General features: G+C 43.0%; 1 protein-coding gene across 5 annotated transcripts in view; it reads right to left on the reverse strand.

Annotated features, from left to right (window-relative positions):
* rerea (arginine-glutamic acid dipeptide (RE) repeats a) overlaps window positions 1-20,154 on the reverse strand; it is a 132,089-nt gene that overhangs the window by 96,675 nt on the left and 15,260 nt on the right. For 2 of the 5 annotated variants that reach the window (XM_042410272.1, XM_042410267.1), the window contains exons 2-3: window positions 17,036-17,125; window positions 6,351-6,423 (exon numbers count right to left, since the gene is read on the reverse strand). The exons of 1 other annotated variant lie outside the window; for it this stretch is intronic. The gene's annotated coding sequence lies outside the window, so the exon portion shown is untranslated. The remainder of the gene's footprint in view (window positions 1-6,350; window positions 6,424-17,035; window positions 17,126-20,154) is intronic. 2 more of the 5 variants (XM_042410269.1, XM_042410268.1) reach the window with 2 other exon arrangements.

The following is a 20,154-nucleotide window of genomic DNA, read 5'->3' on the forward strand; positions in this document are numbered from 1 at the left end:
AGCCGAACACGGGCAGGAGAGACAGGCAGTAAGGATCAATAGAAATTGAATTGAGGGTGGTGTGCAGGGGGTCCTTCATTGTCCTACAAACCATGTTGGCCATCTTTTTTTCAATAGCAGAGAGAGAGAGTGTGTGTGTGTGTGTGTGTGTGTGGAGGGGGGGGGGATCTGCTGTGCAACAAAGTGCTAGCAAACCTCTTCCAGCTCCTAAGGCAACTGTCCTGAGAAGTCTTACCCCCCCCCCACCATCCACATAGTAACCCAACACCACAGCAGCAACAGCTCCTCCCTTATCACAGTAGTATATACATTTCACAAGGTCAATGTTTGTGATATTTACACAAACACACACACACATATACAGTCTGCTTCCTTTCCTGATTTACACAACATTCAAAAGATCTAAAGATTGATAAGGAGGCGGAAATGCACCAATAATTCTGATGCACAATCAAAGCCTAAAAGACACGTAATGATGTTTCAGGTTCCAAAAAAAAAAAAAAAAAAATCACTCCACAAGAGACTCAGTGTGTTACAAATGGAAACTAGTCAACATTTTCAGTACATTTGTGAGACTTAAGTTGGCCAAAGGCAGCAAAGCGAATCCTCTCTGAAGGCAGTGCAGAGCAAAGCTGGATTGGCTGGCGGGGCAGGCTCCCCCTCCCCGGCAGATGAGATCCCATTATCAGGCAGACGAGAACTCCACCTCCAGGATTTCACAGCTCCTCTGTTTATCACATGGCTCTGTCAAGTTGGGCACCATTAACCGATAATGAAAGGAGACAACCGGTGCAGTTACAAGCAAAGCACTCCACATTCTACAGGCCTAAGCATGTATCTGGGAAGCTGACTGTGTCTATTCAATTCTGTTCAGCATTCAAACGGCCCATCACAATACTTTTTCCCCCGAGCAACCACCCCCCCCACCCCAAACCCCCCCCCCCCCCCCCCCCACTTCTTCTACAGCTACAGTGCCTTCAATCCCAACAGAACAAAAACTGGTTACTTGGTGCTTCTTTCTGAATTCAGAGGAAATGAAATCTAACAGAGCTGCGCGCCGCTCAAAAGAGAAAAATTGCACTTTCCTGCGACACTCTTTTTCCTAAAGATTATTAAAGGAGAACAATTTCATGTAAAAGCTAACAAAACCAGAGGGGGTGTGTATGAGAAGAAGAAAAAAAAAAACGGCACAATAAAGAAACACAAACTATCATTTTGAAACATGTTTTCCTCATCCACATCAAACATAATTAGTACAAGTGTTACTAAACAAAAGAGATTGCAAGACTGCCACTGAATCAAAGGCCAACATGCCCCCTCCTCCTCCTCCTCCTCCTCCTCCTCCTCCTCCTCTCCCTCCCTTCCTCCCCTGTCTGACTACTCCATTTATGGTTTATAGGATTCTGTAGCCACTTACGCTCATTAAAAATGAATACTTAACAAAAGCTGTGGCTGACACACACTGTTTGCTTTAGCCTGATTTCTCCACGCTGGAGAAAAACAAGCCACTCAGAGGCAGCAAACAGAGAGCAGGAAGAATAAGAGAGAGAGAAAGAGCTCAGCAATACAAATAAGTCAGCCAGTAGCTGAAACAACAGAAAAAAAAAAAAAAATGACATGGATGACTGAGCCAAGCCTGTGAGAGACTTGGCAAGCCTCAGAGGACCTGGCCTCTTAAGCACTCATATCTAGTAACTTCATTTAATACATTCACCAGGGATGAGCAGACAAGTTGAAGGAAAAAGGGATTGAGAGAAGAAAACAGACTTGTAAACCAAGAGGAGGGTTAGGTTGTGGTGGTGGTGGTGGTGGTGTTGGTGGTGGTGCGCTTCAGAAGCTCGACTTTAACACATGACTAAATCTCTACAGTGTAACAGGCTAACTTCCTTGCTGCCAAAACATAATACGAGGAGGAAAAAAAACAAAAACGGATGTGCTAGATTGAACCTTGAGACCATTTTACCAGTCGTAGGCAGGTATTATCTACAGATGCTGTTTTTCTCACATTAGAAACTTGAACAGTGCTTTTTCCAGATGGGGTTTAAAAGCATTGACTCTATCTCCGCCACACGTACTACATCCATAAAGAACAAAAACTGTGTGACTGCTGCTTGAAGTTACTGTTCTTCACACTGACGGCAAGTGCTGATAGCCCCCCCCCCTCCTCCCCTCCTCCCTCGTTCTCTGCTGGCAGGCGAGCAAAAAAAAAAAAAAAAAAAAGCTGACTTCAAATCATTCATTGCCCCTTTTAGCCTTCATGGATTCTTAAGAGAGTACTTTACAAGTTGGGGGAATCCGAAGGGAAAATAGGGTCTTACACGACTAATTAAAACACAGACTCTGCCTGGAGGGGGTTGAGAAAAGGGGAAGCAATAAAACAATCCTCTCCGATCTCCCAACAAAGTAACTCAAGGAAATTACTCGACTAACTATGGTTAACTACATGCTTGTGGATATGAGGATTCAAGGTTTTACAAAAGTACTGCTTTCAAAAAGACTCGACAGAGTAAAATTCCTAAAAGAAAAAAAAAAAAGCCTTTGTAACAACAGCAGTTACACTCCTTCTCTATACAAGCAAACAGCACTATCAAGGAGACACAAGACTAACTGGAAATCAAGATGTCCTTTGGAGACAATCCAGACAGATAACTAGTAATTAAGCTGCTACCTTGCAAGCTTTTATTTGTGATCATTAACACTGTTGTAAAAAAGTGAGGAAAGCCAAGGAATGGTATTTCACTTTAGGCAATCAGTGCAAGGTCTAGCCTCACATAGCTATCTTGTTTACATAGCTATTCACAGTCACATTTGGCAGCCTTGCAACACTCTGAAAACCAAGACACTTGTAGGCTACATATGTCTAATCTCTTTGCCAAGCTACACAAGCTACTCAAGAGAGTGAAACTTGCACACAGCAGCCATTTGGTAAAAGTATTGCATATTAAGAAAATGAATGTAAGTAAACCTTATTCCAGATGGAGGTAGCTGCCACCTGGCAAACCAATTGATCAAATGTTAGCGAGAGGAAACAAGCGTTTGTAAAATGCAGCAAAACCTGACTGTTCATTTCCAGACTTTGATAAATGTGAACAAAAAAAACAAACAGCTTTTAATAGACGCTAACTCTACGTGTGAATTCACACAGAGAAGACAGAAACAGGGCTAAAAGAAAATCAGGGAGTGAAATACCCATGAATCAACAATTAATCAACCAACTGTGCATGGCCGCAAACTCACATATATAGACTGTGAACACAAACAAATGCACACGTGTGATACCTTAGATGCTATTTCACTAAGCCCCTGATTTTCCACAGACATTCTTCAAGCTCTCACATGGACCGTCTGTGTCTGTCTGATTCTCCAGGCAACACAGGGCCTCATTCATCTGAATAAAAGAGCAGTTCAGCCTGCCGTGGCTGCACAGAGAACAGACTCTGAGGAATGAGACTGTATTTCCAAAAGGGCCACAGAGAAACAGAGTGCAGGCTGTGGCACAAACGAGGAAGTTTACATTTCAGGCAAATCCTTTTCTGAACAAAGACGGCAAGATAAACAAACAGTACGTGTGCCTGATGCTTAGCTCTGGAAAGTCCTATTCCACTAACTGTATTTTAAAAGTGATCTTTAAAGCGAATGGGGGTCCGTGATCATGAAAGCAACAGAGAAAGAGAGAGAAAGAGAGTGGCGGTTGGGGTGTGTGATTCCTGTGTGGCTACTGTCTCCGAGCTAATCTGCTCAGATAGCCAGTGACTGCTCCATTTCACACAGAGCACATGGCTGTCTCACCTCCATACACTGCCACCCTATGGACAGTGAGTAGAGGTGCAGCTTCATGCTGTTGCTGTGCTGAGAAAAGAGGAAAAAAAAGGGAGGTGGGGGGTGGGGGAGGAAAAAAAGAGGCTCATAATGTGTAAACCTAAAAATTAACTCCACACACTATAATTAATGACATGCATATTAATATGCTCAATATGCTGCAATGGCCCACAAAGCTGTATCTCTTTCTTTTTTTTCCTTTTTTTTCTCTTTCCTCCAGTACCGATGCTTATTCAGAAATCAATTATTCTCCTCTGGTCACACTCGACTGCTCTCAGTATGTAAGCTAATGATTCAGCCATCTAGTTTACAGATAGATAGTGATAACTAGAATAAGCACATCCATTACAGGTCAGAGGAACAACATTCTCAAATCATTCAAGCTAATTTTTCACATCTTGGATTTTTCCACCTCACTTTCTTCATATTTCTTTTTCTTTCTTTTTTTTTTTCATTTGGCATGAATAATAGCAGAGAGAAGTAATCTCAAAGGCAAATGTAAGGTCAGCATGTCAGCGCTGGGTGCGGTGAGAAAAGGATGTGTTATTCAAAGAGACAGCACACAGACAGGGTGTTGAGGCTGTGTTATGAGATTAGACTGTTTTTGTGGGAGCGAACGGGTAAAAATATGTCTGTATGCAGTCGGAGCAGACAGTTTGGAGATCAGTGCTGAGGTCAAGAGGAGCCACTTAGCTGTGCTTTGGCCTTCCAACCCCTACAGCGTTCAGAATCAACCGTTCCACTGTGGGAGTAGATAAAAAGCTTGGCAGCAGCCTTGCAACTGAAGACGACTGTATTTACTAATGCACGCAGGCTTTATTTACAGCTTTTTAAAGGTACAAAATGGAAATTAATGGGAATAGGTGGGAAGCTCGCTCATTAGCCAGAATATATATTAGGATAGCCTCGCTACTGCGGATCCCTAAAGGCATTAAATCTAGGGGTTTGCTATAAACAAACAAAGCAATAAATAATCCAGACTAAAAAACATACCTCTCTCTCAATTACAACTAAACCATGAAGGTCACTTTAGATTTTTTTTCCTCCAACTATTAGCAGAATAATGTAATATGTGAGTTAATGAGATTTACACCAGATGCGATGCTGCTTTTTTTCCCCCCACCACACATTATTACAACAGCAACGACACAAGAAAGCTGTCTCTTTGTCATCTCTGGTGAAGAGAAAATGTGTTGAAATCTGAGAATAATACGTTAAGTGTCATTTATGATTACATGGTAAGCCTGCTACCTTTGTCTTTATTGTTTGGACTTATGAATCAAGTGAGCATGGAAGTGTGTTTCTCATTATGTTGTTCTGGACACACACAGAATTACTACTCAGAAGTGGTGAACTGGAAATTCTGCAAATTGCTTGTTTGGATGCACGTATTCTGCATAATGCATGAAGCATCTAACATATAATAGATATGTGTGTGTGTGTGTGTGTGTGTGTGTGTGTGTGGTAGGAAGTGAGTGTGCGTGTAAGAGATAGCGACCAAGTGGGAGAGACGCGGGGAATGAGAGATAGAGTAACAGTGTTGATATTCGATATTGAGCAGAGTGGAAAGCGAACAGGCAGCATGCTAACTGTCTATATAATAGGAGCAGCGGGGAATAGACAGAAGAGGCTTGGTGCGGCATGAGCTCCTGAAGTCAGCTCGGAAGAGGGATGGATTGAGGGAAAAGATGGATGGGGTGAGTGAGGAGAGGAAAGAGGGAGGGAGGGGAGGAAGGGAGTGCAAGCTGTAGCTCTCTCTGTTCCTGCACACATCAGCAGCAGGAGGGCAGGGATGCGCGGAGGCCACAGCAAGCCAATTACCAAACTCATTAAGTAACCTGCTAGTCGGCTTTGAACTGCAGCCCCCTCCATATCGTGACTGGATTCTCCGCTGCTGCTGTGGACATTCGGATAGGCACTACATTCACTCTCACACCTCTTTTTTTTTAAAAAAAAAAAAGAAAAAGAAATGGCTGGAGAGGGGAGCGGAAATGGCAAAATGGTAATCAAATGCTCACATGCATTAGCGCAAAGTAGAATCACAAGTGAAGCCATAATGAACGTGGTTGGTAGACTGGTGGCTTGAAGGCATGATGTTGCCAAAGACAGCATTGCAAAGGCTGCAAATTAAGGGAGACCTGTACAGCACTGTAGGTAATGCTAAACAAAACAGGAAATAATGCATCCAGACAAGAGTGGGTAAGCACAGGTTAGCAGTGGAGGGATGAATGAGTGCTGACAAGCTTCACTGTTTATTTCCAGTGGCACTGAAAGCAGCAGGAGAGGTGGCAGGGAGGGGGGGGGGGGGGAGGGGGGCAAGACAGTGAAGAAGACGAAGCACAATGAGGAGTGAGGATGACGACGGAGAGGAATATGGCTGAGAGCACTGCGGACAGGTAAAGAAAATGATCAAGGTCCACTGAGTGAAGCAAGAGCGGAAACATTTGGAGGGGGGAGAGGGGACGGGGTTAGGGCAGAGGAAAACGCTGCGTTAGTCAGCGCTCCAGTGTCACGAAGCGTTGTTGACTAACCTCGACTGCATTCACCTCCTAGCTCACTGCCTCTCAACAAGTATTGACACAACGACAGTCTGCAAGAGAAAAACTGAAGGGAAACAGACACACACACGCGCACACAGACACACACACACACACACACACACACAGAGGACAGGGGAGAAAAAAAAAACATGAATGATGTGTAAATGGAACAAACGAGGTGATAACAGCTTGACGGTAGAGGTGTATGCATGGGTGAGGAAGGCTGCCATATTTGGCATCATGTTGAACACATGGTGAATGTAGCCACTGAAAGACATGAAGGTGCACAAAAAAATACCATTCACAGTGCAGTTAACATTTTCTATGAGGAGATTGTGAGCATTTATTCTGAGCCAGTATTCATTTCCCTCTACTCAATAAACCTCTCTGGATACACAAAGATCTAGGCACTCATACCTGCTACACACAATGTAAAACTCACACACACACGCACACACACACACACAGTCCCCCAACCCTGAACCTCCCCCATTATCCCATGAGCCCTCTCTTCTCTGCCTCGCTCGACAAGAGCTTGGAAATAAAAACATCACAGCTCTGCCTCGCAGCACCTGTTCAATAACATTGACATTTCACATTCAGCATCCGCACATTGAGAGATTCCCTGCATTTACTCTCTTTAACACCCAGAAACACGACACACACACACACACACACACACACAAACACACAATCAATCTGCTACTTATAATGTACGCATTTGAATACTGCACAGACTGGGAACGTGTACGTGTGTACTTCTGTTCTGCAGTCATGCATTGGGTGTCACGATCCAAATTAATTGTTAGGTAATCATCTTGATTTTAGCTTTTTTTTTTTCCCCCCCAACAACTCGCTCATTAAAATATGGTAATTCTTACACAATTGTGTCATTCTCCTCATGAAAACCGTTCTTTGTAGTCAATGATCAATTACTCAAGTCTATCCATGTGACTTTTCTGGTTGCTAAAAGTGTTGCAGAACCAACTGAATGATGAGGATAATTAAAGAAAATGTGTCAATATGGTTTACAATAATGTACAGTACAGCCTGTGTTTGTTATCTGTAGCTCATTATGAGGATGAGAACATTAAGGGCATCTCACAAACAACATAAGATGATGAGTAACCGATGAATATGTAAGGCACTGTGGGATGAGAATATATGTCAGATTTTTTTTCTTTAAAAAGGAGGGCGTGGCTGCTTTCTTAACCAATTATTTATTGACGGAAAAAGCTTGTACAAAACAAGGCAACATCCCTAGATATTTACCAGATGTACAAAATGGTACTGTTTGTTATTATTCATGCCCTGCTTCTAACACAACACGCCTCCTGAATTCAGCCTGCATTTTGAAGTGAAATGGTGTGTTTGGTTTTGAATTTGAAAATACCACCGGGTGTGCAGGGAATAAAATCGAAGTATTTCTATCATGGGTGTAGGTTTGGGTATGGACGGTAGGGACATGTCCCTACCAATATTTTTACTGATCTCGTACAATCTAACCGCTTTAACTCCACGTAACGTTAACGGTAAGATCTCTGCAGTGTTGCCAGGTTTGTGTGTTTTCTGCAAAAAAAGTGTGCTATTATGATAAAGAGTGAAAGAGCAGGATATGAGGAACACTCAACCCTCAACTTCAAGCTGTACGCATTGTTGACTAGTAGCAGCAGCAGTAGTGGAGTCGGTGAGGTGGAGAATCTGAAGCGATTAGTATTTATAGTTTAAACGTTCCAAACGTCACAGAATTGAAAACAACTTCACTGGACAAAACTAAGATCACTTGATATTGTATTTAATTTCAGACGTTAGTTGTCGTTAGCCAATTTGTGATTGTTGCTCAGACATTCTGTTTAATTAAACAACTTTATTACTGTTGGCGAAAATTCCTCCCAAAAGCAAATTAAGACATCAGGTCCTTTGTGTGCACACATGTGCCTATGAAAGAGAAGAGAGTGATAGAAAGCAAGTGCACGTACACAGTTATTTTGGCCGTCTGACAAAAAATGTCACTACAAAAGTTAAAACCAAACTTGATTTCTATCCACACAGTCTCAGCACTGGTCAGTAGCCCAGCAAGCAGGGTGTACTGTTGTCTTATACTTGATGGAGAAACAGTAAAAAACACAAATACACACAACCACCACCGAGATAATATTTCTATTCACTCTATGATCAAACTTGCCAAAGAAGATTTTGGGTTCATGGAGGTTTGACTTAAACATTCGGCTTCATTTTCCTTTTAGACGCACCATGACACTATAATGCATGTTTTCATACAATAGTTACCACCTGAGGACAAGATGAAATGTGCAGTGGGCCACCTAGTGCCAGGGTTCAATGGTGTCACCAGGTGCAGCCTAACCTGGGTGGCTGAGCAGGGACATCTGTTTGACGGCATTAGAGCCATCAGAGCGCTGCCATAACCACAGATTAAATGGCAGTAAATCTCTGGATTAGAACCATGTATGAATAGCTCACATTGATTTTGCAATCCCTCCAGTAACTCTGGGATTTCCACAGTGACAGACAATGTGACCATCAAGCGTGCACACACACGCAGGGACTCATCTGTTTCACAGTTTTTTAAAAACCCTTTAAAAATCTGTCTGTGACTAACCTATCTTCCATTTTAATCTGCTCATATCTCGGCCTAGAGGTTGTATCCAAATAGCACAAAGCATGCAACGTCGTTCCTTTAGCAAACTACCCTTCCATCCAGTCTCTCCCACTAGTCACAACACGGCAACTAAAACAAGCTCAACAGGCCTAGAAATGTCCGTTCCTATAATCTAGTCTGTGTGTTCACATGGGAGCAGGATCTCTTCCGTGCTCTGCGAGTTGAGGGTTATTGTATGTGAGCACCACGGGGTGATTTGGACGATGACAAAGACAAACTGGCCTTTCCCTCTTTGCTGCCTGGTCTCGTTTTTTAGTATCTGAATATGCATGTGCCCTCTCTCTCTCTCTCTCTCTCTCTCTCTCACCCACACAAAAATTCACTCAGCCCCAATGAGACCTTTTTGACACGACAATCCCAAAATCCCGTGCTGAGACCCCAATCCCCTTCGACCACCATAGTCCTTCGGAAGCTGGCTGACATCAAAGACAAGCGCTTCGCTTTCATGACTTTAGTCCGCCTCTCAGTCTGTCAGCGTCTCTGGCTGTCCAACCCATGCTCTTCAGAAGAGCCACTATTTTAACACCAGGCTCATGCTAACCACTTCAAACACCTCCACAGCCCAACATAAAGAACCCAAAGATAGCCTGTTCTGCATTTTCACTATTTCCATAATCAGAGGCGGGTGTCAAGAGTGTTAGGATGTGAGCAATGATTCCAAAAGGGGGCGTCCAAATAGTAGAAAACAAAGTGCTACAAGAAATTTATTCCAGTATTAATAATTACACCTCTTTATGGAAAATGCGCCTACAGGAAACAACTCGGTAAAACCTATAAGATCACGGAACGATATGCACAATCTCGAGTCAGCTTGGCAACCACATTTGGCAACCAGCAGAAATCTGACTCTTCTGTCCAAAATGGCTGTGTGTTGGTCATCACGGCTGACCTTAGCCACCTATCAAGCCAATTGAAAGCGATTACCTGGTGATTAGTCTGCGTTGTGAGGCAGCTCCATTAACCTTTGAGAAACAGAGTGTGGAGGCTGCAGTGTCTAGCCAAGTGGAACGCTCTCCTTACTGCCTCCGAAAAAAGACATGAGTGAGGTGAGTGAGAGAGAGAGAGAAAGGGAGAAACTCAGTGTGACAGTAGAGCAGCTCCTATTAGGTAAGCACATTGAGCCATCAGGCCGGCACATTCATCAACGCACAGAATGCCAGTCAGCAGCACCAGCAGGCTAGCCCACCTCTCTCCCGCACTACTGTTAGTAGTGAGATGGGGAGGGTGGGAGAGTGACAGGGAGGCATTTGCAAAGCAGATTTGGACCACTCTCCCCAGCATTTGGCAGTGCGAATGTTTCTGTGCATGGTTCGGGTGGTTTTTACAAGCATTTCCCCTGCACTAATAGACCGGCCCATGGGCTGCTAATGATATCATTATCATACATGCACTGTGATTGTTTGGACACAGGGTGTGCCAAGATCAATGGACAGCAAAATCTGGATCAATTGATTAGACTGCCGCTGTTAAGCTGCTAAAACATATTTTGGTGCACAGTCAATGGGATGGGCTGTGAATGAACTGGGTTATGCCTGTTTTCAGAGTGCAGCATTCACACATTGGGTAAGGCAAGCGGATTTGCGCCATATGAGAAGTGAGCTAAACTGGCAGGGCTGATGAGCCTCCATCTCTCATCTTCACGTCAACCACAACCACTACCACACAGCAAGCTTCAAATTAAGGGCTAAAACTATATTTTAACATTCCTGACTAAGTCAAAACAAATGAAAATGTGTACAATATTTCTGTTGTCCCTTTGTCACTGTGAATAGTCACGCCACCATCATGTCTGAGCGGTTTTATTTGAAAAACCACCTAACAAGCAGCGAGTGTTTTCACTTACACACTGTGCAAAGCCAGAGCGGTTTTGTTAAATATGCATGATTGAACATTTGACTACAAAACACCAGAGGTTGGAAGAATATCATATCATGGTACATTAGACTCTTCCAGTGGCATTGCATCAATATAGCATTAAGATTGTAGGACAATATAAAGTAGAATGATATACATTTTTTGACACTAATGTTGAAGCATACGACCAGGTTGTGGACAGACATAAAGACCAAAGTGAACAAGTAGATGTTGTGACAAAGTTTCAGTCTCCTGAGGTGGTGGCGCATTTCCAAAGATTTCTTCTTGTCTTCAGCAGCAAAGGTTGAGATTTGATTTTGAACTATGTGTTCTGATTTATGCTACCAGTGACCAGTACCAGTCAAAAGTTTGGACACACGTTCTCATTCAAGGGAATGGGAAGGTGTGTCCAAACTTTTGACTGGTGCTCTAAAGAGTAGGCTTGATCAGGATCATTAAATTAAAGTGGTAAAAGCACATAAAATTGAAAAAAGTGGTAAAAGCACATAAAATTTGATGCACAACCTGACTTACAGCTAATTAGATTCCTACATGCGTTGAACTTTGCCTTGTTGCTTTCTTTAATAAAGTGAAGCCACACTTTTGAGTGTTTACCGCGGTCCATCTTTCATTACTGTAGTGACATTAGCCATGCATGCTCATATCTAAACAAATCGACAAGCTGTTGCGTTGATGAATGACATAGACAATCCTGGCAGATAACCATGTCCTTGCAGATGTGTAGCCTTTGTTTGCAATAATAAAGCGTTATCGGGTGCTCGGTTCTTGGCATTTGGATCACTAGGAATGAATACAATCCAATAAATTAATTAACTGTAAAGCCTAATGTTCAATTTTGGCTGTATCACGGATGTTTATTGGTTGTGGACAAAACAACAGAAACAGACGACAACATCATACAAATCAATGTAGCAAAACAAGAGAAGACAGCCTCAAAATGACCACAGCATTGAATCAGCATCTCTCTTAAAGTCTCACCAAAAATGCATCTTCCTATCATCACAAAAGGTACCATTTATTGCAGAGCGATTGCATTGGACTGCATTACATTTTATGGATATCAATTTATCGCATCCACCTCCTGTACGGCGTTCATGCTTGAATAATAAGCCTCCTCTCGTCTATTCCTTCCACTGACTTGGTCTCAATCATGACTGTAATTTGAGAGCAGCCTGATTGTGTTAGGAGGTAGCTGATTGCGCTGATGAGCAGAGCGCTGCTGAAGAGAAGAAATTGGGCCATACAGACTGAACAAATAATGACATCAATAACAGCCGGGGTGATGTAAGGTTGTCAGAGAGACTGTACTCGTGTTTAAATGATTGCCCTGTCAGCCACCCTGCGAGATGCCAACTGGCCAAAAAACAATCCTGTATGACTTTATCTCTACTGCAGCCTTTAACTAATAACGTCGCCAACAGTAACACTTTAGCAACGCAGCAGCAGCATCTAAATCACACTTTAGTGAGGCCAATCTATCTACAGGGTTAACTCTATCTGTCGCTTTCCCCTATCAGCATCCTTTAGGCGCCATCATGCAACTTATTCCAGTATACAAAGGCTAATGCAGGTAAATCAAACCTATTGAACTTGAATGCTTGACACTAAGCTTCCCGGCACACTAGCTAGCTCGAGTGGGCGAGAAATGAACCTTGTTATGTGTCCTGACACTGGGCCCTGCTCCCCGGCAAATAAAAACATGCCTCTCACTTACTGGCTGCCTGCGCCCACAGTCCCATACATCAGCATTATAAAGGAGCTCGGCAGCCTCAAGGTCAGCTCAATTTCCTCCTGCCGTTATGAAGTATCAGAATCACAGCGAGAGGGGGCACCCACACACATGTAAAGAAATGATTTAGGGAGAGAGGGAGAAAGGGAGGGAGAGAGAGAGAGAGAGAAAGGAAAGGAAAGGGGGTGGGGGGATTTGGAGTGTGAAGGAGAGGCGGTGTGTAATACAATGGGGAACTGTGACAAATCACCAGGAGAGAACCAGCCTCTTCTACAGTAAAGATGTGTGAGTGCGGGCATTTGTGAGAAAATGTAGAGAACATTAAGCCTACTTGCTCATTCCACACTCTAAAAGAATATAGTAGTCGGTGGTATAAGTAATGGGATTGAACATTTTTTTGTTCAACAAGCCGATTCCGCTTGTATAATCGCTCAAGTGTAGTCTGTGAAACTACAAAGCAATTAGACCTACTGAATACTTGTTTCAGAAAATGTGAATACGATGTTTACCATTTACTGTAATTAAATTGTAAGCTGTTACATGGGCATAACAGCGACCTAATGCAACCCTAATGCTTTTTTTTTTTCCTTTTGAGATCTGGGCCCATTCATCACATGCCCAAGCAATTTGATAAATTACACAGAAGCATGAAAGCTGATCATGTGCATGGCAGAAGAGTGTGGTGCGTGTGTGTGTGTGTGTGTGTGTGTGTGTCTCTGCCTGAGTCGGCAGTCATCCTTGGCTGCCTCGCTGGCTGAGGTTTGACACCTTCAGCTAAGAGCCTGGGGAAATAACAGCAAATTCACTTAATGGCACCACCTCATCTATTCCTCATACAGGGAGAGGAGGAGGAGGAGGAGGAGGAGGAGAGAGAAAGAGAGAGGGAGAGTTCCTTGAGGTGTTACAAAATGGCTGTGCGCTCTCGGCTGTGCTGCCATCTCTCCCATCCGTGGGGGGTGCAGGTGTGTGGGTAAACACAGAGTGCATTGAGATCCATCACCGGCCTTGGTCGGCCACCAGCTGTAATTTGCCGTCAACTCTGACCCCTTTGTGAAAAGCCCGGCCTGCCTGTGCTCTCTGCTACGAAGCTTTTTGCGGTGACAGCGCAATCTGGTTTGATGTGTGTGTGTGTGTGTATGTGTGTGTGTGGTCGCATGTGGGTGTGTGTGATGATCTGTACTTGCAAAGACAAACAATATACAGACTTAGATCCGGTGACGGTGTGCACGGCTGCAGGTATGTGCATGCGTGTTTGTGCAGGTGTAAGTAAGCATGCATTGGTATATTAGTGCGTGTCTACAGGGAGTGTTACAGAGCCAGAGGTATAATGGCCTCACTCCATCTTTGTGTGAGGTATTGCAGAACAATCCAAAGCAGAGCACCGCAGCTGGGAGGGAGCATGGGCTGGCTTGCAGTTAGATAACATCTCAGGGTAACAGCAGGTATGCTATCAGTGCAGCCCCAATCCCCTTAGGGCTATTTTCAGAGCCTCTGACCCCAGCGTGACTGGCTGGGTGACGTCTCTGTGCCAGCAACACAGGAAAAGCAAAAACACAAAAACCACGCCGCTGCTTCCTCTCGTCTGCACATCTCATTCCAGCAGCTTGAACAGCTCTGCTATTGTTCTGATGTTTGACAACAAAAAAAAAAAAAAAAAGACACTTCTAGCTGACATAGTTTGGCTGCTCAATGATATGTTTACAAGGACTGCAATTTATTGATAATTTGTCCAATTGAGACAATCCTATTAAATAATAATAAATAAATTGCCATATTTCCCATTGCCAAACAGAATATTCCAATTACCATAACCCGTATATAGTCATAGTGTAATCACATTAAGACATGTATCCTGATTGCCTTATTGAACAGAATTCAGATCTATGTGCATCTTAATGGAATGATGAATCACGAGCGAAGTGACAGTTTTTTGTAGCTACTGTATCAAACAGCTTGATAAAAACAGGCTCCACCATCTGACTCAGCTTTCATGTCGCTGCAAGATGAACAGCACAAAGCAGCGTGATTGCAGAATCTGTACAAAGGGTATAACACAGTAGCAACAGAGATATGATGGTATATGAGGTTGAATACTGGAAGGAAACCAATGTTGTCACATAATGTGGAGGCGTCTACGGATATGAATTGAGCTCTGTGGTGAAGAATATAAATGGGAATCCATTCAACAAGTAACCCACAGAAACAGCTAATAAAAATACTACAGCTGCAATTCACAATTATTTTCGTTATCGATTAAGCTGATGATTATTTTCTCGATTAATTGTTGGGTCTATAAAATGTCAGTAACATAAATACCGCAGCCCAACAATATTCCGTTTACTATCATAGAAGACTAAGGAAACTATAAATATACATTTGAGAAGCTGGAATCAACAAATTTAGCATTATTTTTCTTTAAAAAAAGAATCAAAACAATGAATACATTATCAAAATAGTTACAGATTAATTTTCTGTTGATCAACTCTAAAAAAACGTATGCAGAATAAGGCATAATAAGGTAAACTGTGAGATTGTTGCAGTCTATGTAAATGTCAATAACACCATCACTCAATCAATCAAGCTGCAACAGACAGAAAGCTGGAGACCCAGAGGGGATTAGACTTTTAAATGTGTGAGGATGATGTTTTGACCAGCAGATGTTACCTTTAGGAAAGTGTTGGGACATGAATTAACTGGACTAAAGGGAAGCAACACACTAGGAAGTCTCAGAGTCTTGGAATGACAAAAAAATAGGCACAGACTGTCAGCCATAGTGCCAAAAATCTATTGCCGTTGTAAGGCCACACTGTGCTCTTTACATAAATTTCTAGCGGTGGTGTCAGTGTAATAGACCAGCTGATAACGGCTGGGTAATATGTATCAGTAAGTGCATTGGTGCTGGAGCAGGGAGATGGACGCCTCCTGTGTGTGCTCTCCACTTACATAAAGCTCTCTCCTCTCCCCATCTGAGTGAATGGCTTCCCACTACTTGGCTCCCCACGGTTAGCTTGTCAGCCGCCCGCCCCCCCTTCTCAAATCTCTTTTCTCCGCACCTGCACCTGACACTGCAAGCGTTTTGTCACCCACCTCTCCTCATCCGCCTTGGAGTAAATGTTCAGCCCCGCCCAGCTAGCTCCCAGCTAGCCCCTGGGGCACGGGACAATTAAAAACGAGGCAGGAGCTCAGTCGAGTGGTCATGCTGAGTGTCAGATGGGACCTTGTCTGTATCGCTGCAGAGGTAGTGGTGGGGTGGGTGAGTTTGGTATTGATGCCCAAAGAAAATAATATACCATGTCTGTTGTGCTTGAGATCAACGTTCACTCTAGTGCAATGTGATGGCAGCATATCAACACCCTGAAAGCAATGCAATCTGGCTGGAGCGATATATTTGGCCTTACAGAATTCAGACACACACACACACACACACAACTCCACCACTACATTCTGGTGTCAGCCAATTACAAGCCTGCCCGGACTGCCCTTGACTACACTCCCTAACCTCCCTCCACAATCCATGTCAAAACCCTCTGCACTGATTTTTTTTTTTTTTTTTTTGCCTCTCTTGCTCCCCTTTTTTTTTTGCTTCTTCTTCTTTTTACTCAGAGTCTCCGTCTTTAGGGTCTGAAATATTTAGCAGCTCCATCTAAATACACCTTCAGGCACCGAGTCAGAGCTGTCTCCCTACTCAGGTAAGAGGTAACGAGACAGAGAGAGAGAGAGAGGGAGAAAGAGGTAGACAGTGGAGGAAGGGTTTGGTGTAATATCTCATCAACATTATTAAATCATTTCTCCCCTCGGCAGTCCCTGGGTGGTCTTGGGTTGTGTTATTTCTCAGTCAGGGTTCAGTGGCCTCGGCTCCTAGGGTTGAGTTTGGACGCTCAGCTAGGCTAGTGCTGTGCTAAGCAGGTGTCAGGGGAGTTTCCCCTCAATTAAGCAAAGGTAAAGTAATGCCTCTCACTGTGGCGGCGCCGTGAATACATTAGTCTTGCTGTCACCATGGGCTACAGCATCGAGACACGAAGAAGACAGACAGCTGGTTGCTTCAAACGCCGCTGAAGCAGGTTAATCAAACCAGCATCAGGATTGTATAGTGTTAAAAAAAAAGGCTTGTTTCACCTCTTACACTAAGCAGATGAAATCGGCTACGAACTGAAAACCTTAATTTATGTGGATGAATACATCAATATAATCAATTCTAATTAGAGCTGCACGATACTGGAAAAAACTGACATTGCAAATCTGTGACATATATATTGCTATATGAACAATACAGGAAATTTTACATGCAATGTGTTATTCATGTACAGATATACAATTAACAACCATAATATTCATCATTTGGGTACTTTAAAAGTCTATTGTCTCCTAACAAAACAAAACCTAGCCTCCTACTTCCACCACACTTGGTTCAGCCCTCTGCCACCCCTCCAGACATCAGCTTGGACTCCTCCACCTTCGGTTTCACGTATGCGACTCTTGACACTGACATGGACAAGTGGAGAGAGAACAGGTGGAGAGGGATTTGGGATAAACAACACGTTTCTTAATAAACTTTACAGATGGACCTCTGTGTCACAGTTGTGTTATTTACATTTAATCTACCATTTCTAACGATGTTCAAATGTTTGCTAAATCTGCGTGGTGGAAGATAAACAGGCGCGGCGGAGGATGGTAAAACTCTCAAACTCAAGCAACAAACAGATTTATCTATATGCCGGCAAGATGCAAGTACAGATAGATCTGGATACTGCAAGTTTTGTGTGTGTGTGTGTGTGTGTGTGTATGTGTGTGTGTGTGTGTGTGTGTGTGTGTGTGTGTGTGTTAAGCGTTTCTTACATTAGGGCACAGGCCAGCCCCCTGACAGTAGCTGTTTAACTTTTAACCAGCACCGGGACTCTGGTGACGGGTTGCACTTGATCAGTTTATCAAACAACCACAACAGGCAGTACTTATTTTCAGGTTGTGGTAGGCGACTAGTGCAGTCTGCTTTGGTTGTTTGATACATTGATGAAGTGCACCCCTTCACCAGAGCACACTAGGAACTGATCAAACTCTGTGTAACCAAGAACCATTAAATCAGTAAATTATGTAATATCAGCTGTACTTTCATGTAGATTAGTCATGGAAAATGAGAACCTTGCAAGTTTTCCTTTTGTATCAAGCAGCAAAAAAGTTGTAGCACTTCCTGAAATGTGAACATTGCACGTGCTCACATCGTGATGTCGATGCTGAAACAATGTATTGTGCAGCCCTAATTCTAACACCAAAACAGTAAACAGTGTAATATAATTTTGTTTTAAAGTTACTGGGAGTTAGGCTAATGAGGTTGTATTAGCTGTCTGAGTGGATGACACTGGAGGACACTGAATCCTTGTGTTAATTAAAGCTCAATGAAATGATGCCGATGAAAAATTAGCATGACCCACAGCCTCAGTGAGGGGACACTGCCAAGAAAATGGATCTCTCTCTTAAGTTGTTTTCACAGCGAGGCTTAAGAGTGGAGACGCTTTTTTTTTTTTTTTTTGGAAAAGAGAGAAAATAATTCTAACCAATTATTGGATTAAAAGAGACAAACATCTGAGGAATCAATTACAGCCATAATGAGAACAAAGCAGGTGATAATTGTGTTATTAATGCATGTATTGTGTATACATTAAGTCAAAGCAACATTTAAACCAATCCATTTTGTCTCATAAAAAAATAATAAAACTACTTTCTTGACATTTTTGGCCCACACAACCACAATCACCCCACTACTTTACTCTGTCTGACACAGCCAACTGAAAAAGGGGTTTATAAAAATATGTCAACAGCAGCAATAATGCCGTCCTTTGTCAGTCTTTATGTGTGAGTATTACAGTGTGCTGGACAAGCGTATTGAAAAGGGCTGATTGATGGCTTCACTGTAGACTGTCTGTCCACCTCTCTCCCTGATGAGACATGTCAATGTAAAGACACATGAATGCAGCAGCCTGTCCTCCATTTTCTCCTCCTCTCCTCCTCCTCCCTTGTCAGAGGCAGGGAGAATGACGCAGTAAATACAGATGCTGTGTGCACCGTAATTCTGGGGCCTGCTGCCTTTTATCTGCCGTGACAGCTTCTGCTGCTGTCGAAATCAAACGCCTGGGCGCGAGGAAAAAGCTAGTATTCCCTTTAATAAACTGCCAGGGAGAGCAGAGTGAGAGTAGAAAAGGAGGCACTCAGCTCTGCTGTGCACTGGCCGAGCTTGGCTAAGCAGCAGCTGAGGGGAGAGCGCTCCTTCAGGCATTAGCTGGTATTATGCTGCTCACGCAGGCTCAGGCATCCGGCATCATTGTGCCTACCAAGAGCTGTCTGATTGGCCGATGGGGAGTGTTGAATCTAGGGCTGCAATTAATGATTATTTTCATTATCGATTAATCTGTTGAGTGTTTTCTCAATTAATCAATTAGTTGTTTGGTCAATAAAATGTCAGATAATGATGAAAAATGGTAATCACTGTTTCCCAAAGTGACAAGATATTCAGTTTACTGAAACCAGAAAATATTCACATTTGAGAAGCTGAAATCAGAGAATTTGGACATTTTTTTCTTAAAGAATGACTCCAAATGATTAATCAATTATCAAAATAATTGGCAATTATTTTAATAGTTGACAACTAATCGATTTATCGACAAATCGTTGCAGCTCTAGTTGGATCCTTGGCAGATATATGCAGACTGAGATGAGGACAAGTGTAAGAGATGGTGGGCAGCCCAGTCAGCACCTGCTCTCTGACTCGACCAGCTCCTTTGAGCTGCCAGGGTCAATTAATTACATCCCTCTCTTAACGCTCTCCATTAGGATGAACAGAAATAAATGAAGAGCGGTCTGACAACAAGGGGAGTTCTGAACTGCCCCCCAGCAACATGACTGAGACTCCTCCTTCTGCCTCTCGCTGACTAGGCAGCTGCTGAAACAATGTGTTGAGGACGATAATTCACTAATCAAATAAAAATACTGAACATTTCAGTTACGGCGTCTCAAACGTGAGCATTTGCTGCTTTTCTCCATTTCATATAAATTTAAATCACATTTGTTTGCTTTTACTGTCAATCTGATAAAATAAGATTTTTCAAAACATTATTTTTAACTGTGATACGTTGTGAAGGGAAGACTAGGGAGAAATTATAAAACATAATTGAATTAATACTGAAAATAAGCTTTATTTGCTGCCCTGATGTAGCAAAAACAGACAGGTCCCATCTCCTTAAAGTCTACCACTGACTCATTCAGTGTGTGTGTGTGTGCGCGTGTGTGTGTGTTAGGGCTGCTGCTTATAGACAGCTTTTTGTTCTGACCCCACAGCTGTCACTAGCAAAAGAGAGCCAGTCACTGGCAGCTCACATGAGCATTTTTTACACACACACACCCGCTGACACTGCAGCAGGGGTGGAACAACAGGGTTGTGCTTTCAGTGCCCCTGAGGATTCTGTTGAGATGCACAACTGCATTAGATAAAGATGCAGGAAGTGTAAATCACTAAATACCTG

Source organism: Thunnus maccoyii, chromosome 4 (assembly GCF_910596095.1).
Source record: "Thunnus maccoyii chromosome 4, fThuMac1.1, whole genome shotgun sequence".
In the NCBI taxonomy this organism is placed as follows: domain Eukaryota; kingdom Metazoa; phylum Chordata; class Actinopteri; order Scombriformes; family Scombridae; genus Thunnus; species Thunnus maccoyii.